This window comes from Mustela putorius, unplaced genomic scaffold, assembly GCF_011764305.1.
Source record: "Mustela putorius furo isolate JIRA1106 unplaced genomic scaffold, ASM1176430v1.1 tig00000738_pilon_pilon_pilon, whole genome shotgun sequence".
Classification (NCBI taxonomy): Eukaryota; Metazoa; Chordata; class Mammalia; order Carnivora; family Mustelidae; genus Mustela; species Mustela putorius.
The window spans coordinates 437732-465730 of NW_025421463.1; the positions used below are offsets into that span (position 1 = coordinate 437732).

Genomic DNA, 27999 nt, shown 5'->3' on the forward strand with positions numbered 1-27999 from the left:
ACGAGGGCACCCTTGGAGGGCAGGAGGCAGGCACTGGAGATGGGCGCCCCGGGCGGACGTGGCTGTGGAGGCCGGCCCCGGCCTGGGCCTGGAGCTGCTGATGGGGGGGTCCACGCCACCTGCAAGGAGTTGGGGGGCGTCTCTCCACAGGATGGGGGTGGAGGGGCACGTCTGGGGCCTGGGGTCCAGGACCGAACCTGCTGGAAGGACCCACGGGCCTCTGCGCCCAGACACAGCCCCCCACGGTCCCCCCCAACAGATGCTCCCTGCCCCCACCCACGTGTGCACACCCCCCCCCCCGTCCCAGGGCTTTCGGAAGGAACGGGCAGGACTCTAGACACATGTCAGAACGGCTTTTATTGATGTCGAGGACTGCATGCCACAGGCTCCCACTCCCTGGCCCGGGGCTCGCGGTCCCCGAGTCACCTGCTGGGGCTGGCGGCGGGCCCTCCCGCGCATAGGTGCCGCTGGGCTCCTCAGGGAAGGCAGTAGGTTGTATAGTTATCTTCTGAGGGGGCAACATCACTGCCCTGAAACCACACAACCTACTACCTCACCCCGCCGGCGCCCTGGGAATGCGGGAGGGCCCGCGGGCCCGCCACTGCCCCACCCCCAGCCCTGGCCCCTGCCTGGTGGTCGGTGGCCACCAGAGCCGAGCTGGAGGGCTGGGCAGGCGCGGGGCAGGAGGGACAATCCAGAAGGCACAGACAGTGCAGCCCACACCGTCCACCTGCAGGTCGTCGTGGGTGCGGTGGAGGGAGCTGGTGTCCCCGAGGGGCCACATGGCGCTCACAGAAACCCCCCACTTCCTGCCTGGAATGGTGAGTGGTGAGCGATGGGGTGGCCTCAGCGCCCCTCGCCAGTGGAGGAGCCGTCACTGACCAGAGGCCGGATGCTGAGCTGGGCAGGCTGCTGAGGGCGCCGGGGGGTGTGCTGGGGTTCCCTGGGGGGCTCCCTGAGGGCATGCCCTGCAGCCCCAGTCTCGTCCTCTGGGTCCACAGCTGCTCCCCCAGGTGCCCACTGCCGGCCACAGGGAAGGAGCCGCGGACAGAGTCCAGATGTGGGGGGTGGAGGGGCGGGGAAGAGAGGCAGGCGGCAAAAACTACCCCACGGGCCCCCCGCTCTCAGGAGAGCGACGGAAGCGTCAACTCTGAGCCCTCCCCTGCTTCCCCTGCTCTGGACACTTCACGGTTTCGTCTTCAATCCTCACTTGTCCCCATTTCACAGATAAGGAAAATGAAGCCCAGAGAGATCAAAAGACCCGCCCAAGGTCACAGAGCAAGTGGAGGATCTATCTGCCAGACCTACTGCACAGCAGCCTGTCCCCTCCCCCTCAAGGCTGCTGCCCACGCCCCGCCTGCACCTGTCCCCTCCCCGGCCAGGGTCCCGCTGCCCATACTCCACCTTCTCCTGTCCCCTCCCTGGACAAGGTCCCACTGCCCACGCCCCGCCTGCACCTGTCCCCTCCGTGGCCAGGGTCCTGGGCGCTGTCCATCGGCGATATTACAACCACTTCAGGAAAGACAGTAGATCGTATAGTTACGCATAGTAGGGCAGGGCCCCAAACTATACAACCTACTACCTCACCCCAAAGGGCCGTCAGTCGTGGCGCAGGGACAGACTCCCTGGTTTCCAGAGGCACCTCCTGGAGTGGGGCTGGAGCACTGGGGGGACCGGGGCTGGGGGTCAGGCCGGCTGGGTGCTCAGGGCTCGGGGGTCCCAGCCGGTGGACTCCCCACACCAGCTATGCAGGGGGTGCCACACATAAGAAAGCCACCAAACCACGGGAAAGAGAGTGTGAGGAGAGAGACGGAGGGGTGAGGGGACAGGGACAGGTGTCGCGGTGTGCTTTCGGGGCTGTTACGGTGACGGATCACCCCCGTCTGGACAGGAGTGGCCATAATGTTCCCAAGGACCATCTCCTGCACTGGTGACACTGGGAGGAAGGCCATCCTGCCATACAGGGTGGCCGGAGCTGTCCCCACGTCGGGAGACCCCCCCCCCCCAGGATGCTGTTCTTTCCTTCAGACCAGGAAGCTGGCTCCCTGGGGAAGGCGGCTGGGGCAGGGCTGGAGACCCCGCAGGGCTCTGCACTCGGTGCCCAAGAGCACAGTCAGCCTGGGTTAGCGTCACCATGGCCAGCAGGGCCACCACCTTCCTAGGGGCCCCTGAGGGAAAGCTGGTGAGGCGAGTGCTACTGTCAACCTGCCTTAGGGGTGAGCACAGCGGCCCAGAGAGGTGACCTCGCTCTCCCAGGGTCGCACAGCGGGCAGGTGGCAGGAAGAAGGTTAGAACATTCTGCCTGGTGAAATGGTCCGAGCTCCCTGAGCTCTCCGGCCGCCAGACCGCCTTGTACCCACCCCCAAGCAGGCTGCGTCCTCTCGGCAGGCCCCAGGCTGGGCTGTGCCATGCAGTCCTCACAGGCCCGCTGAAGCTGGCAATCCCGCTTTGCAGCGAGGAGAGGCGGAGATGGGTGGGCTGTGGGGTCCCTGGCCCCTTGTCAGGGCAGAGGGTTTCTCTTGGGCTCTGCTGGGTTTGGCCTCGCCTGGTCCCGCAGAGGGAGGTCTCGGGCCCAGCCCCCAAAGCAGGGGCATCTGCCAGTCCTGAACGAGCTCTGGGCGTCCTAAAGCCCCCCCAAGTGCCCTGTGGGGTGACTGGCTGCCATGAGCCTCACATTCCTGGGGACAAAAGAGGCCGAGGACCTGGCCCCCAGCCCAGGGCTCCCTGCTGGGTGTCCCAGAGGACTCTGGTCTTCAGACTCAGCCACTGAGACCCTGATGCCTGCAGGCGGCAGAGACCCCCCAGTTCTGACCGCTGCCCCCGCAGGTGGTCAGAGGTGGGGGAGCCTGGTGGGTGGAGCCAGCGGCAAGACCAGGCTGGCCTCCTCCCCGTGCATCTCTGGGCACATCTTACAACCTCGTGGGCTTCGATTTCCCCACTGGGATGCGGGGCCGGTACAGGAGCTGCCCCTCGGGGTGTCTGGGTAGCACCGGGCCACCCTTAGCCAGAGCCGGAATCCAAGTGTGCCACGACGCAGACTCCGACACCTCCTGTCCCGCGGTCTGCACACGCCTGCCCTCCCCCAGGCCCGGGCTTAAGCTCTAGGGCTCGCAGCGAGAACCAGGAGAGCCCCGGCCGGAAGACACGGACTGCACACCGGGCCAGCCCATGCGCTGGGGCCCCCGGGCTGGGGCGAGTGAGGGAGACAAGAAGAGACACACATCCTGATCCACCCTGGCCGTCGCCACAAGCACCCCTGCCCACCGCCTCCAGCCCGGCCTGCACACGAGACGGGGTTTCCTTCTCTTGCCCTTTGTTCCTGTTCCTGCTAGACTCACCGCACAGCGTCTCGGGGGGTGACAGGTGGCCTGGGTGCGTTAGGACTGCACGCGAGGGCTGGTTCACGGCCAGGCAGAGAGAAGGGGCTACCTCCAGGATCAGGGCCCTCAAGACAAGGTGAGGCCGAGGGGAGCAGATGCACCGGGTGGTGCACCCCAGAGACAGACGAGTCCTCACGGTGCTGAGCGGGGACGGGGCTGAATAGTCCTCTTCCGTCCAAACTCTCTGTAATAGACCACGGCTCCTTCAGGCCGTGTCCAGTCGTGGTGGGGGGAGGCCACAGAGAACCATCAAAGGTGACAAGGTCCCAGGAGAGAGGCAGGGGCAGAGAGGCGTGGCTGTGGTGGAGGGTGCTCCTTGGGCAAAGGTTTGGCGGTAGGACCACCAGATCCCCCTGATGACAGGACCTGGAGGTGAACAGGAGGGACCCAGCTCTGACCATGTCCCTCCTGGAGTGGGGACGGCAGGAGAGTGGTGCGGGGGTGCCAGAGGTCACCTGTGAGGCAGCCACATGGGGGCTGGGCCGGCCAGTGCGGGGCCAGCCAGAGGGGGGCCCTGCAAGGTACAGCCCGCCCAGACCCAGAGGCCTGTCCTAACATGCACTCACTGCGAGAAAGGCCGGCCACAGACAGAAGCCCCCAGATCGGCACCGTTTCTTGACCTGTGCGGGATTTAGGGAGAAAGTAGTAAGCGTCAGGTTTGGGGAGACGCAGCCAAGCCGGACTTCGGCCAGCTGCTGTGGGCCTCCGCCCCTCAGGGACGCACCTGCCAGCCCACACCTCCATTCCTGACCAGCCTCTGGCCAGGAGGCACTCCCCGCCAGGGCCAGGAGAGGGACCTCTGTGACCGCCCGGAGCTGGACAGTTCTGCGTCAAAGACGACAGAGGCCCGGGCCTCGTCTCTGAATGGTCATGGTTTACTGATGTTTCCAGGCTGGGCAGGGAGCACTACGCCAAGGTCATGAGGACACCCTGGGGCCTGGAGTTGGTGGGACCCAAGAGAGAGGAGCTGAGGTCCCCACTTTACAGAGGAGGCTCCAGCCAGGCTGAGGCTCCTGTCCCATGGCGAGGCCTGGGGTTCTGGCCCTCCGGGAGGTCAGCGGTCCGGCCGTGGGCTTGCCTCCTATCTGTGTCCCTTCCTTGGCGGACAGGTGCGGCTGTCTGTTCTTCTGCCGGTCCTAGGTGCTCATCCAGCCACAATGGGCCACAGCCAGGTGGGGTGGCCGGCCTCCCGCAAGCCCTGGCAAAGGCCTCGGGGCGGGGTCACCCCACCAGCCACCAGCTGCTGGCACCGGCCCACCCGGTCCCACGGTGTCTGCCTGTGGGCAGGGTGCTGGGCAGTGCCGGGTGGGAGGGGCCAGGCCAGCCAGGGACAGGTGTGTGGGCGGCCTTCGTGGGCAGGTGGCCCTTTCAGGGCTGGGCGGATGTCTGGAGCTAGTGAGGCAGACAGACGGTGTCACCCCGCAGACACCTCAGGCTTGGCTCGGGGCCACAGAGAGCCAGGAACCCCCCCCCCACGGCCGCCCCCACCCCCGCACTGCTGCCCCGATTAGGTTTCTCCCCATAAAGCGACCAGTGTTTCTGCTCGGCAAGCCGTGCCAACAATGGAGTCTGGGAAAAAGACGTGGGGGTGGCATCCGGGGGCCCTGGCGGGGGTGGGTCTCCTTACAAACACGGCCCATCGAGTTAAGGACATGGCAGTCTGATTGACCTGGGCCAGGGGCAGGGGGCCGTGTGCCCACCAGGGGCCTGGCATGGCCGGGAAGCAGGGACGCCCAGCCAGACCATTTCTGGAGCACCAACACTCAGCAATCCAGACAAATATTTTAAAGTAAAATTCTTAAAAACGAATGTAAAAATGTCCATGACATAAAAATATTCCTCCTACAGACAGAACGGACAGGGTTACTGACTTCTTTTGCCTCGGGCTCCAGCGGCCCAGGGAGGACATGGACCAGGGGCCTCACCACCCCCAACAGCATGCCCTGGGGACAGAACAGCAAAACTGGATCTGGAATCCCAAGTTCCGTGATGCTCGGCTCTTCCCACAGCCCCACATCCCTCTGGGCGGTACAAGCCACTCCCAGCCAGGAGCCCCCGCTCCAGCCCCGTGGGTCTGGACAGACCCCAGCCCTCCTCCTGTCTCCGGGCTCCAGTGATCCTCTTGTCCGCACCCTCCCTGACCAGCTGCTGCCCCCGCACCCACGATGGGCACTTGAAAGCCTGTGTCCTGCTCCAGCTCCCTGCCCTCCTGTGCCCAGAGACCTCCATGCCAGCACGGTGTGGGCAGCACGGCCACAGCAGAGGCTGGAATGGTAATGCCACAGATGCGGAGCTGCGAGGCCCACGAAAGTGACCCCTGGCCGCCCTTGGGAAGCCAGGGGGCAGGGGCTGGCTGGGGTGGCTAGCGGGCTGCAGCCATGGGGGCACGGGCATGGGGAAGGGGAGACAGCTGGCTCTGAAGTCCCCCTGGTCCTGGTTCTGACCCTGCTCTGGCTCCAAGCAGAGATGAGCCTCGGGGAAGTGAGCACCCCTGGCCTCGCGGCAAGGATGCTGGGTGGTCAGGAGCAAGGTCAGCGGGCTCTGTGCCCAGGGAGAGGGTGTCAGTGGGCAGAGCGGGGCTTCACCCCTGCAGCGTTCGCTTGGACTCCAAAGGGAGAAGCCAGATGCAGGGCTCTCTGCTCCTGCGGGTGTGTCTGTGCGGTGCTCTTTAGGAGCCAACAGCGTTAACCTCAAAGGTACGCGTTTATCTACAATGTTCTTGGCTCAAGCTACAATCTGGGTCACATGGCGAGGAGCAGTGTTAAGGGAGGGGACCGGATGCATACCTATCATTAAAAATGCCCAGCACGAAAGCCCACCCCGCAGCAGCCCTGGCTGGCCCGGTCCCCTTCAAGACGGTCTTTCTCCGTGGGACTCTGTTTTCCCCTAAGAGGTGCTGGGTCTGGCCTGGCGCGTGGCCACCATCCTGTCCCACAGGATTTCCCCAGAGGGATCCAGGGCATGAGTAAACTTCACTTTACGGTGACGGAATGTTCTCTCTGGGAACCACAAGAAGAGAACGTCTGGGAAGGGCCTGGAGCAGCAGCCAGCAACCCTCCTAGCCTGAAGGGCTTGGCAGGGCCACAGGTGTCTGGGGAAGGCCTCAGCAGCTCCCCACCCTGTTCCACACGCTCTCCCCCTGGGTGTCTGTCTCTTGACAGTGCGGGACTGACCCTCAGCTGGGCCGAGAACACAGATCAGGCCGTGCCCCCAGGTCTGCCCGGCACAACTCCACACTGCCTGGCCTGAGAGACGGCAGCAGGCCTTGAACAGGCACACTCCTCAGACCCCACTCCCGGCTTCTGCACCAGGTCTTTCCTTGGACGCGCCTCTAGGAGGTTCGCTGCCCTCCGAGGACCGCATCGCTGGGCCCTGACGGCAGGCACGGAGGGCTGGCGTGCTGGCCGCTCCCAGAGGCACGCTGCCGGGGCCAACAGGGCACGGTGGCCCACAGCGAATGGCCCGGTGCTGGCTCCCGAGACAACGGAGTCTTCTCTATGTGGCTCCCCGGTCCCTGTGGCCAGGAGTTCCCACGTGCCGGGCAGCCTGCTGTTTGCATGAGTGTGTCCCCCGGTGCCATGCTACCTGCGCCCAGCTGGGCACGGTCAGAGCTGCAAGCCTGTCCACACTGTGCACAAAACAAGAGCAGGAGGCACAGATGGAGGCCCCCGACGCCCGGTGGCTCCCAGCTCTGGGACAGTGCTCTTCGGGGTAGCCACGGCCTAGGGGATGTGGGTCCCTCAGGAGATGGGACCATGCAGGGCAGTGGGCTGGGCTGGAATGGGCCCACCCCCAGCTTCCTGTAATGAAGAACCTTAGCTGGCTCAGGCCCCGGGGGAAGCCGAGCTGTAGAGCGGCACAAGCCCACCTCCTCCAGGAAGCCCCCTGCCCGTTTCCTGAAGACGGGCAGGACCTGTGTCCAGACCAGAAACCTGACTGACCACCAGGGAGCCCAGAGGCTCCTTGGGCAGGTGAGGGCGCGGGCGGTCGAGCGGAGGACTGAGTGCGCCGCTCCTGTCCCCCGCGTGGCCTAGAAAAGACCCGGCCCCGTAGCAGCGAGTCTGGGCAGCCCACCCCCTCCCCCCCTCCCGCTCAGGCGAGAGTCATTTCTAGAACTGTCCGTGCCGGCCCCGGGGATGCCGAGGACTCCCTCCAGGAGCATGGCTTTAATTACAGCTCTTCTGGGCTCGGCTTCGCAGCATCTCCGTCTGCTCGTCAGGGAAGGCTGGGGGGCGGCGAGGGGGCCGGCCGGGCTGGGTGAAGGGCCGGGGTTCCCGGACGGCCTTGCCAAGACGTGCGCTGGTGCCAAGCCCAGGGCAGCCGCGGCCAAGGCCGAGCTGGGGCGGGGGCTGCTGCTGGGCTCCGTCCAGGCCACTCGGGGCAGCGGGCGGACAGTGGTCTCCCTCCCTCCTCCCCCGCCGGGCCGCCTGCCCGCCGGCCTCACACAAAATGGCGGAGGGCTGCGGCGGCCATTTTGTGCAGCCCCAGGAAGACAAAGGCAGCCGGCAGCCGGGGGCAGGAAGGAGGAATGTCCACTCTGGAAGTGCAGCCGCCTGGCTGCGCGGAGGCCGGGAGGGCCCGGCCGGGGGGCGGAGGACAGGCGGTGCCCTCTCTGCAACCTTCCGTCTGCCTGGGCCCGGCCACCCTGAGCCGCCAGAGGTACCCTCATCCCTCCCAGGGGCTCTGGGTGGTCTTGGGGACGAGCCCTTGCCCGGGGCGGTGGCACGGATGCCCTCCCACCTTACAGAGGAGGCTGTCCAGCGCGAGGCAGTGACACTGAGAGGCAGGGGTGGACACAGGCTCCCGGCCTCCCAGGCCTGGGCTCCTTCTGGATGAAAATCCTGTTCTGCCCCAGGCCCTCCAAGGGTGGTCTTCGCTTGCCCTGATGCGGGGCAGCCTCTGACCAGATGGCCCGAGGCCTACCCTGCATTCCAGGGACATCCCAACACTTCCCACCCTGGGTCCAGGCTGGCAGCTTCTTCCCGCCCACGGCCGGTGGGCACAGGGACAGCCGGCAGGGCCAGCCATGCCAGGGCAGCACCAGGGGGACACCAGCAAGACCAGCTCCAGGGATGCCTGGCCGAGACCCCCTTCCCGAGCTCCCGCAGCACCTGCCCGACAGGGCCCCATCTCACACCTCAAAGCTCCTGTCCTGTGTCTGTTTGGGGACAGCCCACCCCCTGTTCGGGGCCTTCCGGGGGCACAAGGGGCTACCCCAGCAGACACATGCTGGACCGGGAGCCTCTCGGGAGCCCAGCCTGCCAGGCAGCGGGTGCACACCAAGAGCCCGTGTCTCTCTGACTCTGTCCGTGGTCTCCTGATCTTTATCAGACCTCACTCGTACAGCAGGGACAAACAGGACTGCTCTGGGGGCTACAGGGCCAGCCCCAGGCCCCTTCCTCCCCGCTGGCACAGAGTGAACACCTGAGACCAGCAAACTGAGGCCCAGGGGGTCACCGAGCCCTGGCTCCGGCTGAGGCCAGCATGGGGGCCCTCAGAGGGCATCAGGTCCAGGGAGATGTGACTCACACAGAGCGGGGCAGAGCCTGCGTCGTGTGTTCTGATGGGGACAGGCTGATCTAGAGCTAGGAGCCAGGCCTGTGTCAAGACGGAGGCAAGTGGGATTGGGAGGGAGGCCCCACGCCTGTCCCGTGGAGGGGGTGCCGCCGTGGCGACAGCATGGTGTGGAGGGCAGGTGCCATGGTCCTTGCCGCGCATGGGACCGCAGTTGTCCAAGTGTGAACACGGTGCTGTCCTCACGGAGGATACGGAAGACCTCTCCCGGGAGCCCCGGTTCACATCCCCTCTGCCCAACGTTGCTGTCCGCGTGTGTGCCACTTCCTGGACATGTTCTTCCCACCGCAAACCGCACAAACACCCCACATTGACCACGTGCCAGGCACCAAACCGAGCCCGTCGCAGCGAGTGCCCCCGTCCGTCCCCATTATGGCCTGATCCGCAGAGGAGGAATGAGCACAGAGAGGTTAAGTTACTTGCCCACACTCACACAGCCAAGACGGGCATCCTTCTCCACGTCTCCGTTTCCCGCACCGGGTCCCACCGCTGCACCAGGCGACCCCAGGCAGCCCCACGTCTGAGACATTCACTTTCTCTCCCTGCAGGTGACCGCAGGGGTGTTCGGGCTCCCCAGTCTTCTGAGGCTGGCCAGGCTCGGTGTGTGCAGTACTCTTGGGAGAAGAGCTGCTCAGTCCCAGGCAAGCTGGGGCCAGGAGCTCAGGGCTGCTGCGCAGAGTGGGAGCCTGTGTGTTCCTACCCAGAGCTGGCCCGCTGGTCTGCCAGCTCCATTAACTACTGGGGAGCAAGGCCTCCAAGCAGGGAGCTGTCTGAGGCCAAGTGTCCCACCGAGCCCTGACCTGTGAGCACGGACAGCAGCCCTGGGCCCTCCCAGCCGCAGTGGGTCTGGGAGCTGCTTGCTTTTGCTTCAGTGGGAAGAACCCTCTAGCCCACCCTGGGCCCCAGGGCATGGAGAGCCTGAGCTAGACCCGGTCCCCAGCCTCCTGCCTGCCCTCCAGGGAGGCTGCCCCTTCATAACCCGCGGCCTGATGCCTCAGCACAGCCACACACTCCCGGGAACCCAGAAATGTTGCTGGGGGCTGGCGGGGTTAGGGTTAACCTCCCCGAGCCTCTGCCCCCCAAGGGGCACCCACCCAGCAACAGGGACAGCTCCTATGGGAGGGGCGTCCGGCTCAGGGCCTGGCACAGTGACAGGACCCGCATCGGGAGTGGCTTTTGTCCCATGCAGCTCGCAAAGCAGGCTCTCGTGGGAACCCGTCCTCTGTTTGCTGTCACATCTCTCCTCGCGGTCCCGGGTTAGTCACCCCCTAGCCAGAGCGCCGCTCGGAACCGAGAGGTGAGCGCGGAGTGAAGCCCACCGTTCTGCCTTCTGTCAATATTTTCACTGGGACCAGAAGATCAAATGTGAGGTCTTTGTAAGGCCTTACTTCCTACCTGGGTAAATAAACGCTATCTGGATATTGAGCATCAAAATAAATTTCGGCCCCTCCTGGACTGCAGGCAGCAGACACGGGTCAGCCTCCCCAGGTGGACGTGGCTCGTCTGTGGCTCTGCCGTGGGGCATCAGGCCTGTGCACACCCACTTCTGAAGAACAGGGCAGCCCGTCCGTCCACAGGAACCCAGGGTTCCTTCAGGGAACAAGCCACCACCGGGTGCCGAGCAGTGGAGCGTGGCTCCTGCCTGTACTGGGCGTGGGGGAGGGGCTCAGCGCAGGGGAAGGGACCAGGGTCAGGAGGGAGCCTCCCGTGCCCAGACTTCTCCCCGTCCTGGGCCAGGTCTGGGCAGACTTCAAGATGAACGATACGGAATCCGTTCAAAAGCAAATCCTACCAACCGAGTCACCGTCCCCCGAAAACCTTCAGCACCTCCCAGCCCAGCATCCTGAAAGGCAGCTCCGTCGTCCCACTGACCCTCTGGGGCCACAGGTGAGGCCAGAGTTGAGCTCTTCCCAATCCCCAGCTTCTGTTTCTGGCTGAACAGGACGAAGATGAGCCCCGACCAGTGCCAGTCGTGCTGGGCCTGCAGGAGCCTGTGCGCACGGGGCGGGGGCTGGGGCCTCCCATCTGGCCCTGAGCGTGATCTCGCCCCTGCAGTGAGTGGGCTCTGCGGTCATCTTGGGAATTACCCAGGCTCAGGATGAGCCCAGAATAAGCACCTACTGCATGCGCTCACCTGCACGCTTTCCGTCCGCTGCACGCTCTGGGAAACACGGTCCTGGCCTGGGGTCCCCACCCTCCCAGGCCTGTCCTTCTCTACCTGGGCCACTCTCCACATGCCTGGGTCAGCTGCTGTCCTGGGTGCCCGTCGCCCTTCTGGCCTCCCAGGTGGCTGGCCCTGCCTACACCCATGTTCCTGGGGACCCACCTCTGTAGCCCCCTGCACGTGTCCATCAGGGCATGGGGACGCAGGACCCAGGTGCACGTTCTGGTGCCCCAGCTGGCAAGAGGAACATACCTCTGGGGCGTGGGCTTCCCGGGGACCCCAGAGGCTACCACAGCTGCCCGTGGGACACCAGGGGATTTCACAAGGGATGCCCAGGAAAGCATCTGGACTAGACAGTCTTGGGCAGAGCCCAGCAGGCCCTGCAGACATCTGGGACCAGCTGTACCCTTAGGCCCTGTTTCCCCAGCGAGCCCCCCACCCCTAGTAAACCTTCCGTCGCTCTGCTCTGTGTCCTCTCTCTACCCGTGCCCTGCCCACTTTCTCTCTGCCTCTGCCTGTTCGTCCCCTTCCTCTGTTATGCGCCCCCAGGTCCCCCTTTCCCTCTGTCTCGTGTCCTCTGGGGGCCTCCCCCTCTCCCCACTCATGTTCCCCCCGGCCACGGGCACCGGCTGGTGTGCATTCTCCGTGCAGACACAAAAGCCCTGGGGGGGGGGGCAGCGTCTGCAGAGTCTTGTGGGCAAGCTGGACCTGTAAACGGGGCCCAGATGGCAGAGAGGTCCTGCGCCCAGACGCAACAGCCTGGGGTCCTCTCCACATGGACTTGGGAGGCAGGCCTGCCCCTGACCATGGCAACGGTGGGGGGGGGGGCGTCTGGCCCACATGGCCCCATGGGCTCCCCAGGAGGCTCAACTCAGCCAAGGCGGCCCTATGGCCTGCCCTGTGGGCCAGCTTTCAGAGGAGGAGCACAGGTGGGCTGGGGGCTCTGAGCACCACAGGCCCCCGTCAGGGCCACAAGGTGGCTGGGCTAGGAAGCGGCCGGCCGAGGACCTTCTCACCTGCCGAGCCCAAGTGCTGCCCACTCCGCAGACACTTCGGACCGTCCCCAGCAGCTGGCCCAAACCCTCCCACCATGGACCCCCAGACAGACGGCTCCTGGCGGAAGGGGCTTCACTCCGAACTTCTGTGCAGAAGAGAGCCAGAGAGTTGGGCCTGAGTCCAGCTCTCTGGGGCAAGAGACCAGGGCAAGCCCCTGACTCCTGGCAGACCTTGGTCCCTTGACTACAGGAGGAGGCTGGCCGCAGGTCAGGGCTGAGGCCGGAGCAGACCCAGCTGAATGCGCCTGGCTGTGCAATCCTCCACAAGCCGTGTGTGTGTGTGTGTGTGTGTGTGTGTGTGTGTGTGTGTTAGTCCCACTTCCGACGTGCCCAGCCCAGGGTGGTACCTGGGGGGAAGAGGTGAGCCCTGACTCTCAAGGTTCAAAATGCGGCACTGACCTGAGAGGCAGAGTCAGAGTCATCGGAGTTTCAGGGTCACCTGCAGAACGAGGAGGCAGGAAGAGGCGTGGGTCCTGGAAAGAGAGAGATGCCATGTCAGTCTCGGGAAGGAGAGCCCAGGCCCTGCCCTGTGTCAGTACCCCCAGCCCCGGCCCGCGCTGCCCTGACAGCCTGGGAGGCCACCTCCAGGACTCCAAGGGCCATGAAGCCGATGCATCAGTGAGGCTTTGTGTCCCAAACCCTGGGAAGGGCACCCATTCCCAGTGGCACCACTGGATTTTCTGGAGGCACCCATCTCCCAGGGCAGCAGCCAATGGCAGGGACAGGCACACAGCGGGCGGACCCGGGGCCAGAGGGACACATGTTCAAGATCAGCCAAGGCAAGGCCTGCCTCTCCTTCCGCTAAAGTGGTCACGGGAGAATCAGGCGCAGTGTGGGAGGGGCTCAGGAGGAGAGGAGAATAGCCCCGGGGAGCGTGGGGAAGCGTGAGGGAGCGTGGGGCAGCGTGGGGCAGCGAGAGGGAGCATGGCGGAGCATGGGGGAGCGCGCCCCCTCCAGCCTCGCCCAGGGCGTCAGGGCATCCTGCCGGCACTAGGCAGCTCTCTGGACATCCCCATTGCGGACACTATGCCCTGAACACCACTTCCTACAAAGGACAGCTTTTCCTCTTTGCTTTGGCTGCTGGGGCGCTCAGAGCTGAATTGGCAGGTCATTACTAGCAGCCAGAGACTTCTATGCGACGTGGCTTCTTTTAGGCCTACCTTTGCCTCTCCTTTTGCCCTGATTTTCTTTTTATCTTTCTGCATTATCTTTGTTGCTCTAAGCTTTAGTATAGATCTATGTATTTTTTATCTACGTTTATTTAGACAGCAGCACTTCAATGTGGAACACCTTAGTTCCCTCTCTGCCCAAGTGATCAGTGGGGGCTATGTGTGGAGGCTTCATTTTTGCAAGTAATGGGTTAGGACTGATTCCAAGTCAGACACCGCCCCCCCCAACCTCTTGGCCGGAAGAGGCTCCCTCCTCTGCTCTGACTGGGAATGGGGAGTGGGCTGCGTAGGAAGGGGTCTGGATGCCCCTTTTGCAAATGAGAAACAGAATCCCATGGAGAGGTCTTGGCTTTCCCCAGACCACAGAGCAGTGCAGGCCAGGTAGGTCTGGGACCCAGTTTTGATCTGGACCCTGTGGCTTAGTCCCCTGCCATGGTGTGGCCACACCCACAAGCCCTCAGGGTTGGCAGTGGCTGCCCCCAGGCCGACCCTGGGTATGGAGGTGCTGCCCCGGGACACCAACAGAGAGCCTCGGGGTCAGGAATGCAACCAGGCCAGACCTCTGGCAGGCCCCCCATAGCACCTGCTGTGGCCAGGGAGGCTCCCTGTCCTGCGGTCGTGCAAACGGACCCATGACCGCCACACAGAGCCGCTTGGATCTTGGGGTCGGGGTGGAGACCCCTCCCCGCTTGGCTGTCTCCCCAGGGCTGTGAAACTAACCCATGGCCACAGCAGGCCTGGGTTCCTGGGGGTGCGGAGACCCTCCTGGCTGCCTCAGAGAGGCCGCCAACAAGGCCCCTGGCGGCCCCAGTCCCCACTCTGCCTCGACCTGTCCCACCTCACATATTAACACCAGCACATAAACCCCGACCGACAGATGTAAGGAACTGGACCCCACTGAGCTCCAGTGAGGGGAGGAGCCAGGAGAGCGCCAGGGTGGCCCCGACACCTGTCTAGCCTTCAGTGAGGCGTAAGCCACTGAGCTTCTCGGGAGCCCGGTGTGTGCCAGGACTTGTGTCCCGTCCCCCTGGCCTGTCACAGAAGCCATGCGTGCTCTGGGATCCACAGTGCGTCCCCAACACTCCCCCAGGAGCGGCTCATGCCCCAGCCTCCCAGGAGAGGAGACTGGGGCTCTGGCAGAGCGTGTCCTCCCGCGTCTAGGAGGACGGCTTGCGGCTGGGGGGCTGGGCATGCCCATCACTTGGCACCATGCAGGCGGCCATGGCTCGGAGCTCGCTCGGGACAGTCTCTGTGCCAACAACTCAGCCCTCCTGGCCGGCCCTGATTCCACCAGCTTCGAGGAGACCAATCAGGGTCTTCAGGCCGCAGGGCAGGCTGGGCACTCAGGGCGAGGCAAGGGCACCCGGACACCCTTTGCTCTGCCCTCACTGCTCGTCCCGGAGTGGGACCTCGGCCACCTGCAAGGGGCCAGAAGGAATCCCTCAGGAAGGGCGGGCCTGGCTGCAGGCTGGGCCCGAGGGGCTGGAGCTGGGCTCTTCTGAAAGACGGCTCACATTCCCTTCCTGGTCAGGCCGCCCACCTCCTGGGTTGCCTCCCTGCCCTGGCCCAGGGCCAAGACCATCTACCTGGGTTCTGTGGTCCTGGAGTGTCTCCCAAAAACCATGATGGGTCCCGCCTCCTTGTGGGTACTCTGGGATGAGTCACCTTCTGAAAGACACAAGGTGACCAAAGAATCAGCCGGGCAGGCCTGGTGGCACATGACTCCGAGAACGGGAGGGGGCTCGGTGTGACCCTCCCCTGCCTCTATTTTACCTGGCACCACCACTAGCAGAGGGGCCCAGCTCATGGTAGGCAGGGCACCGCTGTGCCCAGAGGTTATGGGCAGCAAGGGAAGCCTCGTCTGCTCTCCCAGCTCCAGCCCTGGTCTGGAATCCCCCCACCAAACCAAACCCCAGCCACTGGCTTCCGTGGGACCCAGCCAGCATCTTCCGCTCTCGCTGGGTTGCCGCCCGAGTCAGAGTCTCCCTAGCTCTGGTTGGAGGCTGCAGGTCTGGTACTGCCCACCCCCACCCCCCAGGCCTGGCAGCTCTGCATCAGAGACCAGCTCCCATGTGGCTAGGTACACCCCGGCCCAGCGCAGAGCCCAGCACCCAAGAGGCCCCCAGGATGGCAGGGAAGCGCCACCACCCCCAGCCCTGGCTCTTGGAACCATGTCTGTATCTGGGCTCAGAATGCATAGACCTGACTCTGGGCCTTTTCCCAACGAGCCAGTGAGAGGACACCCGAGGACTGACTGAGCAGGAGTGCAAGGCCCCAGGGTGCCCTCAGAACACCTGGCTCAGGGTGAGCCAGAGGCCAGGCTCTTGAACTTGCCCCGCCTCCAGGACCCTCCCCACAACCGGGTCCAGGTTCCCCCAAAGCAGGGGGCTGGCTCCGTCTGTGAGGACAGAACGGCAGACCCAAACCCGGGCCCAGCTCACCACAGAGAGGGGCCAGGCTGGGCCTCAGCGGGAGCCACTCTGCCTCTGCCCCAGGCTGAGCGTGAGTGGGCGGCCAGGAGGAAGGCAGCGTCTGGGCCCTGGGCCCTGGGTCTGCGGCCCTTCCACACCCTCCTCCCCTGGCCTCTGTGAGCCCTCCGACTTCCTGAACATGACCGCGAGAGCTGGGAGACTCCCACAGCCCACCCCCCACCCCGGTGTGAGACTGCGGCTGCTCTGTCCCGCCAGGGGGACAAGCTTCCCCAGACCCCATCACCAAGCAGGTCCCACCTGGAGCAGGGAGCCACCGGGGCCAAGAGGGACCAGTTGCCACTAGCTGGCTTGCAGCTCCCCTACCTCGGGCAGAGGGGGTCATGGGACTCATCAGGCCCTCAGAGGCTGCAGGGGACTGGCTCGTGGGCTCCCCAGAATGTGTTCAGACTCCCACCCCGAAACACTATGTGGAACCCCAACACCAACCCTGAAGAGGGGAGCCTAGGGCACTTGTGAACCCAACGCACTCTGCCTGCAAGTCACACAGCTCTGGGTTCTAATCCTGTTTCCTGCCTCTCATCATCGAGAGCCGCTCTTAGCCTCAGTTTCCCTAGCTGCAGGGTGGGGTTTCTGGGCCTGAGCCCCTCACTGCCCTGTTTTATAGGAGAAGAGCACCCCTGAGAAGGGACTGCCCCGAGGCAGCACAGCCGTTGGTCCCTGGCGGGGACACCCTCCCTGCCTCTCCTCCCAGCGGGACCGAGCCCCGCCAGGCACCCATGTGTAATGACCCCGGGGCCCATCTGCCTGCGCCTGTTAGGTGGGTGGGTCAGGAAGTGCCTCGAACTGGGGCGTCTCTGATGCCTTCCCCTGGAGCTGATGGGACAGCACCCAAGGGTCTGCCCAGGAAAGGAGAACCCCGAAACTGCACAGGGGAGCCAACGGAGCACACAACCTCACCCCCCACCCCGGACAGCGCGCCCAGCCTGGCTGGGCTCACAGAGGGCCGCTGCCATGGGCGGCTCACCGTCGTGCCCACAGGCCCAGCAGCCGAGGTCCGCTGCTTACAAACGGCCCTATTCTCTACGACCAGCTGAGGTTAGCCGCAGAAATCAAGCTTCCAGGGAGCCGGAGGAGGTGACGAACAAGGACCAGGCCACCCTGGGCTCGAGACACAGGGGCTGTGGCGAGCAGAGTTCCAGCTGTGGCAGCAGGTTTGGTTCTGGGATCCTGGCCCGATCCCTGTACGGCACGGGAGCCACATGTGGCCACGGCTGAGAACTCACGAGGACGGCCGCCCAGGGCAGGGGACGTGAAGCCCCTTGCAGCTGCAGGCGGCACTGACGGAATGCTCTCCCCCCGGGACACTCCGCTGCTCCCACACCCTTGCCGCCACTCTCCCGGTGACGGCACAGAACAGCCAGGCTGTGTCCACCAGGCACGGGGACGCGGGGCGCTCCCTCGGCCTCTCACCTTCACTGCTGCCTGTCTCCAGTCTCCGTGGGCCGAGCCAGACGACTACGGCGCTGCCTGCCCGCAGAGCCCATGCAAGTCTTGGGAGTGCCTCGTTCTCCCTCGGGGCTGCCTAAGCCTTCTGAAAGCTGACCTCCCTCAAGAGCCCGGCCCATGGGCTGTGGCGGGGCGGGGAGGGAGGCCAGAGGCCCCTGACCCCTTGGGGTCACTAATGAGCTTGGGCCCGCACATCCCAGAGATCACGAGGGAGGCTGAGGAAGTGTGGGGGGCTGGCCAGATCCGCGGTCTCCACCTGGTGTGTGGCTGCAGGCACAAGGTCGCCCCTCCTGCCCTTCCCTCCTGTGACGCCGGAGAACTGTGGCGGGTGTTCCCAATGACCAAAGTACATGTCCCAAGCCGTGACACCGGAGAACTGTGGGGGACGTTCCCAATGACCAAAGTACATGTCCCAAGCCCACAGCTGGCTCATGATGACGCCTACCATCACTTCTCTTGGAGGCCCTGCACTGGGGCCCGTTCCCTCTCAGAGACTGTGCCCCACGGTGTGGTCACTTGGATGAAGGGTCAGCCCAGGCCGTCTTGGCAACTGTCTTCCCCCATGCAGTTCCAGACTCTGGAAGGCTTTGGCACAATGAGGCTGGTGCCTAATTGGTCAGAACCAACCCTGGGACCTGGCAGGATGTCTCAGAGTTCAATCCCCGCTTTGCCCAAGCCCAAGAGTAGCCTGGTCTCTGGAACATTCTTGTGTCTGTCTGCAGGGCAGTCCAGGGCCCACAGAGGTCCCATTTCAGCTCTGGGCAAGCCCCTCCGCATCTCTGGGGCTCAGGCTCCCAATCTGTTCTACAGGGACAGCAACACCTACCTCCTCAGATTTACACGCAAGATTAGAGATGGTGCCTGCTGCACACCCAGGCCACACGGGGCTCCCTGGACCACATGCCCACCACTGCCCCCCACCCACACCGGGCTGCTTTGAGGATGTGTGAGAACTCACTCTGGGCCTTTATCCTGGAGAAATTCTTTCTCCACCTCTTACTTCACCAGGGACCAAGTCTCTAGGGCCTGGGGCTTGAGTGGACACCGTGGAGGCAAGAGCTGGGAGCCCCCAACAGGAACCCTGTGTTGGCCAAGCTGCAGAGCCCGGAACCATGGGAGCATGGATCCCCAGAACTGCCTGTCCATACTTTTCTTTGGCATTGAACTTGGCCTTCTCCAAGGTCACGTGTGGGATAAAGAGCCTACAGATGGAAAGAGCCAGTTGCTAATAAATCATGTGCAGAGCTCACCCTCATCTCCGTGTAGGAATGCCCCGCAGAGGATGGGGCCTGACCCTGGGGTCGTGCCGTGTCGGAGACCCAAGACTGTAGGTACCCAAGACAGGTCGGGGGGCGTCAGAAGGAGGCTGTGAGCTGGTCCAGCCACGTCCTCTGGCTAGAGGGCCAGAGGGCCAGAGGGCCAGAGGGCCAGAGGCCCAAGCCATGGTGCCTCTCCGGGTCGGCTGCTTCAGTTGGTTCCAGACGGCTCTCTGGCAGGGACCGGTGAAGCTGGGACTCGGGGAACTGACGGCTACCACGGCAGCCAGTGTGGAAGGGCACAGGCCAGCTCAAACCCCCAAGGACACAGTGCCCAGTGGCAGAGCAGCCAGCCCCAGGGAGGGGCCTGGGCAGCAGAGCCCAGCGGGCCGCAGAGAATCTCCTGTGCTCTCTGGGCCTCAGTCCGGTATCTTAAGAAGCAGCCATCACTGACATCACGAACGTGACAGTGAACACACGTCAACCCCACAGGCTCGGCCCCCACATCCCACAGGCACTCTCGCCAGGCAATGGCCCACGCCGCACAGTTACCAACTGGGGCCAGAAAATCGAGTCTCTGCCGGCGGCCGGTCCGTGTACACGCCCACCCTGAGCTCTAGCAGGTCGAGGGGCGTCACAAGGACATCCCTACCTCCAGCAGCAACGGAACAGGCCCCAGCACCAGCCTGACAACAGGGGTCCCGGTTGCCACAAACAGACGTCACTTCCAGACATCAGACTCCAAACACTCGGGACGAGAACAGAGAACAGGACCCTTCAGGGGGATCCCCCCTCAAGGTAGCAGCATCGCCACCACCGTCGGCCTGGAGGGGCCTTGCCGCGCGCCTCACTCTCAGCGGCCCCCTCCGCCCCCTACGGCAACCTGCCGCACCTTCTGCAAACGTCTCTCCTTCTGGGGGACGGCGTGCTGCCGTGAGGATTTGGGTGGGTTGAGGTCACCCTGGCCAGGTGGTTAACTGTGATTTAAAGGAGTTTTGCCTAATTCAACAAGCTCTGAAGAACCGAGAAAAGGAGAGAAAGGCAGCCCACGGTTCTCCCCTGCTGAACCAGGCCCGAGGCAGACTCCCCCCCAGGATGGGTCCCAGGCACACCAAGGCGGGCGGCCACAGCCTTCCGTGGCACTGGCTCCCACCAGCCGTGTCTGTGGAACGGGCCATGCCACCCCGTCAGAGATCTTTGTCACAGCTCCCTGACTCAGACACCCCACCAGGACAGTGGCTGGCCACGTTGTTTCTCATGTTCGGGGAGGCATGAGGACACACACCTCTGGCTTTACGCATAGATCTTTCCTCCTTCCCTGGGGAGACCCCGCCCAAAGCCCAGGAGCTCTTTCGCGCACCTGAGGCCGCCCCTCCAACTGGCCCCTGGGAACCTTCCAGAGACTCACCAAATGTCAGAGGTGCTGGGGAAACGGAGGCTCAGAGCTGGGGAGGGACCGAGGCCCCTGCGCACTGCTCAGGCACCATCTCCCCGAGGCACACTTTCCAAAGGGCCTCAGTGGAAGCTGCCTCAGACTTGTCCTGGGCCCTCGGAAGGGTCTGGATGCCAACGCTCTCATGCGACCCAGACCCGCGAAGATGAATGATGGGAAAGATGGGAAAGAAGAGGGGTGCGGTGGGTGCTACGGAGGGGCTGGGCAGCCCACTGCCAGGGCAGAGGGGGCCGGAGCGCCTTGGGGTTTGTGAGGACTTCCTGGAGGAGGAGGACCCCCATAAGCCCCACACAGTGGCGGGGCCATGCAGGAAATTCATGAACGGAAAATGTCTGACCTAAATTAACAGGATATGCCACCGCTCACCAATGACGTCGGATGGGCCAATTGAGTCCAGCTTTCATACCCACTGAGCAGAGGAGAAAAGGCCCCAGAGCCTTCTACGGCATCTCTCACTGCTGGTCGTCCCGACTGAACCCCCGCCCCAAAGCAGCAGCCATGGTTTTCCCGTGGCCCCGGAGTTACCTGGAGTCCTCCCTCTGTGGGTCGCAGGTGCTCAGGGCTCAGGCCTGTCGGATGCTGCCATGCCGTCCCTGACGAGGTGGGGTCACAGTCCCCTCAGATTAGTCCTAAAAGAGAACGTATTGCTGGAGGTAAAAAAGTTAAGACCTGTCCCCTTGTCTCTCAGAGCGCCATGGCCGTGTGACACGGCCAGCCAGGTGGCTCATGCCGCCACCCTGAGTACAGGGTTCACGGCCTTCCCTCCCTTCTGTTTCAGCCTCGGGATCCTGTTTCATTCATTCATGAAACACTCCCCCAGGAGCCTGCCCTGGGCCAGGCTGGTGATGCTGGCCGGTCTTTCCGGAGTTGCTCAGTCTTCCCGAGCAGACACTGTGACTGGGCCGTGAACTGATACGGGGCAGGTGGGGAGCAAGGAGGGCCTCCAGGAGGAGGCGATGCTTGGGCCACCGTCTAGAGAAGTGGGAGGATGCCAACACGGAGGGGGCTGACAGGCTCCTGGGAGCCTCTCTCGCCTCGGGAAGGGGAGACTGGACTTCCTCCTGGAGCTGGGCGGGAGCCCCCCAGGGCGGGAGGCAGGGCGGAAGTCTGCATGGCGATCTCGCCTCTCTGGGTGAGACCCAGACACGCTGAGCAGAAGCAGAGCTGGCAAGACTTGGGCACAGTCTGTGTGTGGCAAGGAGGGGAGCCGACGATGACCCTGCAGGTCAGCAGCCAGGGGACATCCGCCGGGAATTACAGGGGGTGGGAGCGGACAGTTGTGGTCACAGCAGAGGAAATCCCCTAGTGCGGGCTGCCCACAGTCGGGCCCTAAAGGGCGCATTGGCCAAGCAGCCCACCGGGGCCAGCCACGGCCTCTCTCGCACCCTGGCCAACGCGGCGCGCTGCGTCATTTCCCTGAAGGGCGCACCCCGATCCTTGTTTCAGCCCAAAGCCACGGCCCGGAGCCCCTCCCACGGCACCAAGAATGAGCAGGGCCTCTGCCCTGACTGTCCCCGTTCTAACGGGCCCACCCGTCTGGCTGAGGCTCCTCCGTGAAGTCAGTGCGGGAGCCTCAGCCTCCCGGCTGGCAGCCCATCAGGGTTCCGTGAGGCTGTCCCCAGACAGCAGACGTCAGGGCTCAGAACACAGAGGGGCTCTGTCCCCAGGACACAAAGCAGAGCTTGGGTGCTGGGCGGCGCCCGCTGGCTTCACTGCCTCCCCCATCAGCGGGTCTCTGGGGGCGCGGCGGTGGGGGGCGCTGAGACGGGAGGGGCGGTGGAGACCAGAGGAGCCGGCCTGCCTGCCATAAATCACCATGCCAAGCTTTATAATTATCTGGGCACTTAAGCTCCTCTTTCTTCTCTTCCCCCTTTCCCTGGGGAAATTTCCTTCATTTCCTACAAGATCCCGGTCTCCCCGCAAATCTAAATCAACCTGGGCCACGCCACGGCCGGCTCCCCCGAGCTAGCTCCCTCGGCCTTTCACTGGGGAGGCGGGCCGGGCCGGAGGGCAGGAAGGTGTCCCCGTTCAAACCCGAGTTCCCTTCCTGCCCAGGGCAGAAAGCTGAAAATGCCACCACGCCCGTCCTTTGAGTGGCGGTGGCGACCGTGTCCCTGGTGTCCGTTGGCTGCGGCTCCCGCCTCCGGGGGGTCTGTCGGGAGGCTTCCCCGGGGAGGCAGGCCCCAGGTTGAGTAGGGTCCCAGAGGAACAGGAAATGCCACTGCACGTGGAAAAGCCACTTGGGCTTTCCAGGTGACCTCGACAAACAGCTTTCCCTGAGGCCAGGCAGGGCCAGCGTCACCGCCCACCCCCCACCACCCGCACCCCCCTCCCGTCCCCCCCACCCCCGCCCCGAGTCTGGGGAGCCATGGAAGGTGCAGCTGCATCGTGTGTAGTGAGGGTCTTGCGGGGGAGCAGCTCCAACACCACCATCATCTACCGTCTGTCCAGCTCGATCCTGAGACTCATCTAATTCCCACGTGCCTGCAGGTTTGTTTCTCCCCATTGCACAGATGAGAACATTAAGGCCCAGGAAGAAAAGTTATCTGCCCGGAGGCTTGCCGCTTCCGAGGTTCTGCTCCTTGCATGTCAGCTGGCAAGGGTCCCCGTAGGGCAGTGGCAAGGGCTCAACAGAAGGCAGGTCGGGCAAGAGTCCTCAAAGCGTTCCCCATCATCTCCGGTAAAAGTCCCACCTCGAGAGGCAGAGGGGATGGCAGCACCCGCGCCAGGGCGTCCGGCTGGGGCCGGGGGCTGCTGCCATAGACCAGTCCTGGGTAAGCGCTTCAAAGTCAACAAGCGGCCAGGCTCTCCCAGGCCTCCCTCCCAGGGGGATGAGCCAGCCGGGTTTTTTTTAAATCTGGATCTCATTTTCTGCCCACATTTCTGACCTCCGGAAGCCTCTCGGGTAGTTTTCCAGAGCCCTCTGGATTCTGTCACGGGCACGTTTCATGCCTCTGCTCGCCACATTCACAGCCAGGTCACTGGGCGCCCCCCCCCCCCGCCGCCCGCCGATGCCAGGAGGAGCCTGCGGGCACGGCTGCCCGGGCCTTCCCAAGCCCTGGGTCCACGGGCTCCAACTGGCTCTCCAACAGCCATTCCGGTCAAATTCCATGACTCCCTTCCTCTGAAAAAAAAATCCCCTCTCTGAAAACAAACAAAAGTCCCAGAGAGAGATGGCTTTGCCTCAGCTGCATTTCTGCCTTGTTCCGTCGTCCTGTTTGGCACGGCAAGCACCTGGCGAAGCCGTTCAACCCTCTCATTCTACAGATGGGTAAACTGAGGCCCAGAAAGAGGAAGGGGCTACTGAAAGTCCCCCCCCATAATTCTATGGCCAGCCAGCATGGAGCCGGGGGGTCCTTGTAGCAGCTGCTGGTTCTGAGCAAGAAAGGATAGGGTCTGAGCCCACGGCGAAGCCCAGAGAAGGGCAGTCACGGCCTGGGGTGCGACCTTGGGCCCGCAGTCCACCCACGCAGTCCCGGTCCCACGGCCCAACACTGGTGCTCAGTACATGTGAAAGAAACCTCGGTTTGGGGGGGTTGTGTGCCTTGAACTTCGGGGGCAGAGCTCAAGGAAAGCAGGCTGGCTCTAATGGAAACCAGTCAGCGGGCCAAGTGCAGCGGGAACCACCCCCCCAGTGGTTTCCATGGGGACGGAGCTGGGAGGTGGAGCTCTGGCGCGCCTGCCGCAGCAGATGTGGCCTGTGCAGGGCTGGCGTGGGGCGGCAGGAGGGGCGGCGCTGCGCCTGGCAGCAGGGCCCTGGGACGTGGCAGGCCCCGGGCTGAATGCAACAACAAGCCCGGGGCCGTGGGTCCGCCACCTCCGGGAGGCTTCCTGGATTCCTCAGGCCGGCGCTGGGGGCTCCTGGCTGACTTTCTGCTCCCCACCCAGCACCACCAGGCCCGGGGCCAGGCCTTCTTGAGGGCACCCCGTTCGCTAAGTGAGGTCCCTGGGCCTGTGAGTTGGGGACAGACTCCACTGCCTGTCACAGCTCTAGCCCTCTAGCAGAGGACCCAGTGCCCAACAAGGTCTGCTTGATCCAGTCACTGGGTCCTCTGCTCGTGTCCCAGCATTGCTCAGAGCTCATCTGATTCTCGAGGGCACACCTCTGGAGCGGCTGGGGAGCCTGCTCTGGGCGGGCCCTGGCTTGGGGTCCAAGAGGTGTGCCACGAGGGCCAGAAAGGGGACCCTGTGGACACACAGGGCACAGTTTCTCCAACAGGACATGGCCCCGCTCATCCGCAGAGAGCCGCTTTCAAACACATTTACCCTGATCTCTACACAGTGCCCCAGCACCTCTGTCCTGCCCAGGCTGACGGATCCCCCCTCTAGCGGAGACCCTCGCCTCAGAGCAGACCTCACAGGTGCCGACGGCCCCAAAAGCCTGATCGGTCCACTCTGTCCACCTTAGCACAAATTACGAGTGTCTCCATGAGCAAGGGGTCCAGGCCCATCAGATACAACCAGCCTCCATGTGAAGAACCTACCCAAATCCTGCGCTCATCCTCCACGGGAAGTTCCCGGCACCATGGAAGGGTATGAATTGGGCACAGAGCAGAAAGGGCCATTTTGAGAACATCAAAGGCTGCAAAATGGTCTTGCCTGTTGCAGGTTTTTACAGTGTCCCCCAGAGGCCGTTATTCCCAGTGCTTGAGTGATAAACCCTGCAGATCCCCTGCCATGGGCCAGAAGAACAGCGAGAGTGGGCATGACCCCCTGGGCCACCCATTCTCAAGGCCCACTGCCATACTGCACCGTCAGCCACCAGCCAGTACCCTGAGCCACACGGGCCTGAAGCCCTCAGCCCAGCAGGGCACTAGGGGCTTTAAGGGCCCAACCAGCAGGCCTCAGATGCGGAGGTCACGGCAACCCAGCCAGAGACAGGTCCTAGGGACCCCAGAACCAGCATGACATGGCCCTTGGCAGGGAAGCAAGGGAAGCCATCCTGGCTCTTCCTGGGGACGGAAGAACTCCAGCCCAAAGGACAGGGCCCTCCTGGCACTGTGTGTCTGGGGAGAACCCACCAAGGTCAGCACCCAGGACAGGTAAATGATAAAAAGGCTCCGGCATCCAGCCGCTTCTACCCAGCGTGGGAAAAGAGCGGGTCCTGCGGTCGGAAACCTGGTCTGGGTGCGGACTCTGTTACTCACTGGCTGTGTGACTCTGGGGACGCTCCTTGCCCTCTTGGAGCCCTCTTGGAGCCTCGGTTCTTTCACACTGAAAACTGCTAACTAACACCTTCCACACAGGCAGGGCCTGTGGCCGTCCTGCCTGCCCCACATCCCAGCACCGGGAGCAGCGCCAGCACACAGGGCCTCGGACGGGATGTCAGAAGGAAGCGCAACAGGTCGCCTGCACTCCCAAATGGATGTTTAAAAAAACGAGGGGGGGGCACCTGGGCGGCTCACTCCATGAAGCCTCTGCCTTCGCTCAGGTCGTGATCCCGGGGTCCTGGGATCGAGCCCTGCATCAGGCTCCCTGCTCAGCAGACAGCCTGCTTCTCCCTCTTCCTGTTGCTCCCCTGCTTGTGCTCTATCTTTCAAATAAATAAATAAAATCTTAAAAATAAATAAATAAGTAGGATCGAAGTACCCGGCCCTGAGCCTGGCACATAGTAGGTCAACAAAGGACAGCTGCTCCAACCCCAAGGAACCAAGTCCCGTGTGCAACATCTGATCCTCCCTTGGGGGAGCAAAGCGTGGCCCCCAGTTCCCCGCTGGGCTGAGGCAGGGGTTTCTGCCTCTCTGGGTCCCTTCATGGGTCCTGCCTGAGCCTGTCTTACTTGCTCTTCCCCTGGCAGCGGGACACTCGAGGTAGCGGCCATACCTTTCCCCTAGAGTGTCCGCTAAGGCTGCGGTGGCCCGCCACGCTGCCCGGCTCAGCAGTGACCCCCGGGAAGCCACCTCCCAGAGCCGCCACTGGCACTGTCACACAGGCCAGGCTGCCCCCGGGGTGCCCCCGTGACCGCATCTTGGGGAACAGGGCTCACCTCCAGCGCTAGAGCACCCAGGGCTGAGGCCTGAGACCCTAGAGACCCACCCACCCGTGCTGGGAGCCTCCAAAGGTCCTGGCATCAGGCGACTTACCCTTTGGGTGATCGTCACCGCAAAGGCTCCAGCGGGAGGGCGCCTCCTCTACCCTGCATCAGCCCCCGTGACGCTGCCGCCGCTGCTGCTGCAGGCCACCGCAGCCGTGTCCCCCGGGCCCGTGCGCGGCTGGCGGGCCGGGGGCCACCTGCCTGGACCCCACGTGCCCCGCTCAGGGGGGAGTCCTCGTCCCATCGAGCCAGAAGCAGCTACACAACCAGGAGGCTCTGGCGGGCGGGAACGGCGGGAACTCTGCTCCCCGGCGGGACCCCTCCGCCCACGCCGGCCGGAAGTGCGGGCACACCCACTGCAGGAATCCCGGGGCAGGGCTGGGCTCCCAGGAAACTGGGCCAGAGGTTCCCCAGCACATGCTGGAGCAGCCTGGCCTCCGCCACCCCCCCCCCCCGGCTGCTCTCTTCAAAAGGTCTGGCCTCGATCTCCCTTCTAGCCCTCAAGAAACTCAGAAGCCAGAGTCCTGGGGAGCCGCCAACAACTGCTCCCCTTCAAGGGGGGTCAGTGGCGAGTGACCTCATCACCTTGGAGGCCACGAGAAACCTGTGGGTAGGACTGATCCCCATGCTTTATGGACAGGGAAACTGAGGCTGGATGGGCAGGCAGCTCCGCGGAGAGTCCAGGCCTCTGGTCTCTGCTAAGAGGCCCCAAAGAGGGGACACACAAGCCCCCTGGGGCCTCCCAAACGGGCTCCCATCTGACATGTCGGACCGTTTCCCGAGCTTTGAAGACACAGAACTAAGACCTGCAGTAAATATCATTCTCCTCAAAGCTCTTTTTTTTGTCCAAAGGTGTGCTGGGTGTTCCCAGGGCCTCCTCGGACCGCCCCCAGCCTCCCCCGTTACTGATGAGCCAGCGGGGCTGCGGAAGCTTCTCGGGGCCTTGCATGCAGGTGCACACACACGTGCACGCGCGCGGACCCGCCCGGGAAGACTGGCCCCGCGGGCCGCTCCTCACAGCACAGCTGCCAGCGCACCCGGCGGCCCACCCTGTGCCTTCCGGCCGCTCCCCGCCCTCGGCCACCTTCCCGGATCCCGTTCTGGGCCTGCCCGGGCCGCCATTTCCTCTCCCGGGCCTAGAGGCTCACTTCCACTCCTCAGCGTCTGCAAATGGCCGGTGCCTGGAACAGCCCGGCCCTCCGAGGGGACCGCTCCGTGCCTGGCCGGCTCCCAGCGTGCAGCCAGGGCGGCCAGCGGGCCTTCCTTCACCTTCCAGAAGCCCAGCAGCTGGGGTCCCTGTCCAGCCTGCTCTGGCTGGCCCTGGGCTGGGGAAGGGGACCCATGACAGGGGGGCAGCGGGGTGCCCAGCAGGTGTCCCGAGGGCTGGCCCAGGGGCTCCACGGCTCACTGAGAAGCCAGGCAGGCACGGTGCCTCCAAATGCCCGTCCACCTCTGGAAACCCCTGACGTACCAGGCAGAGCAGAGGGCACTACCCGTGTGCGCACACCGTGGGGCCCACGCCCTGGCAAAGGTGCGCCGTCCGCACCTGGACACCGTGTGGACGTGCAGAACGATCGTGGGACGGCAGCCCCGGGTCCGGCCTCCATCCTGACCGTGGCCAGCCGGCCGAGTCTGGGGCCTCGGCTTCAGGCCGGGGGCCTCCCCTGGCCGAACACAGCCGGCGTTAACCCCCGCCTGGCAGGCATTTCTGAGACTCAGAAACCAAGCAAGAACGAACAGCGGGTATGGGGTGGTCTCAGGGAACGGAGCGCGGGGCTGCGTGCGTTCCGTGCGTGACTGTGAGGTGGGGACGCTTTCCTCATCTGTGAAACGGGGACATCGGGAGGTGCGATGACTTGCCTTTGACGGACGCGGCCGGGGACTGACACCGACTCCGTCGGAACCCCGGCCTCGGTCCCGAAGGTCCTGCTCTTCTGCCCTTGGCTTTGCCGAGCGAGCAACGTGCGGGGTTCACC

The 27999-nt window shown here is 64.1% G+C and overlaps 1 long non-coding RNA gene across 4 annotated transcripts; it reads right to left on the minus strand.

Annotated features, from left to right (window-relative positions):
- Positions 1–340: 340 nt before the first annotated feature.
- On the minus strand, positions 341–27993 carry LOC106003655. Of its 4 annotated transcripts, XR_006607769.1 has the most exons (4): positions 26073–27993; positions 20515–20618; positions 14929–15010; positions 341–12646 (listed from the first exon to the last, which is right to left on the minus strand). It is a non-coding gene; the product is annotated as an uncharacterized LOC106003655 (long non-coding RNA). The 4 variants fall into 4 exon arrangements; XR_001176266.2 differs by having other exon boundaries at positions 341–15010; XR_006607768.1 differs by having other exon boundaries at positions 14929–20618.
- Between the last annotated feature and the right edge of the window lie 6 nt (positions 27994–27999).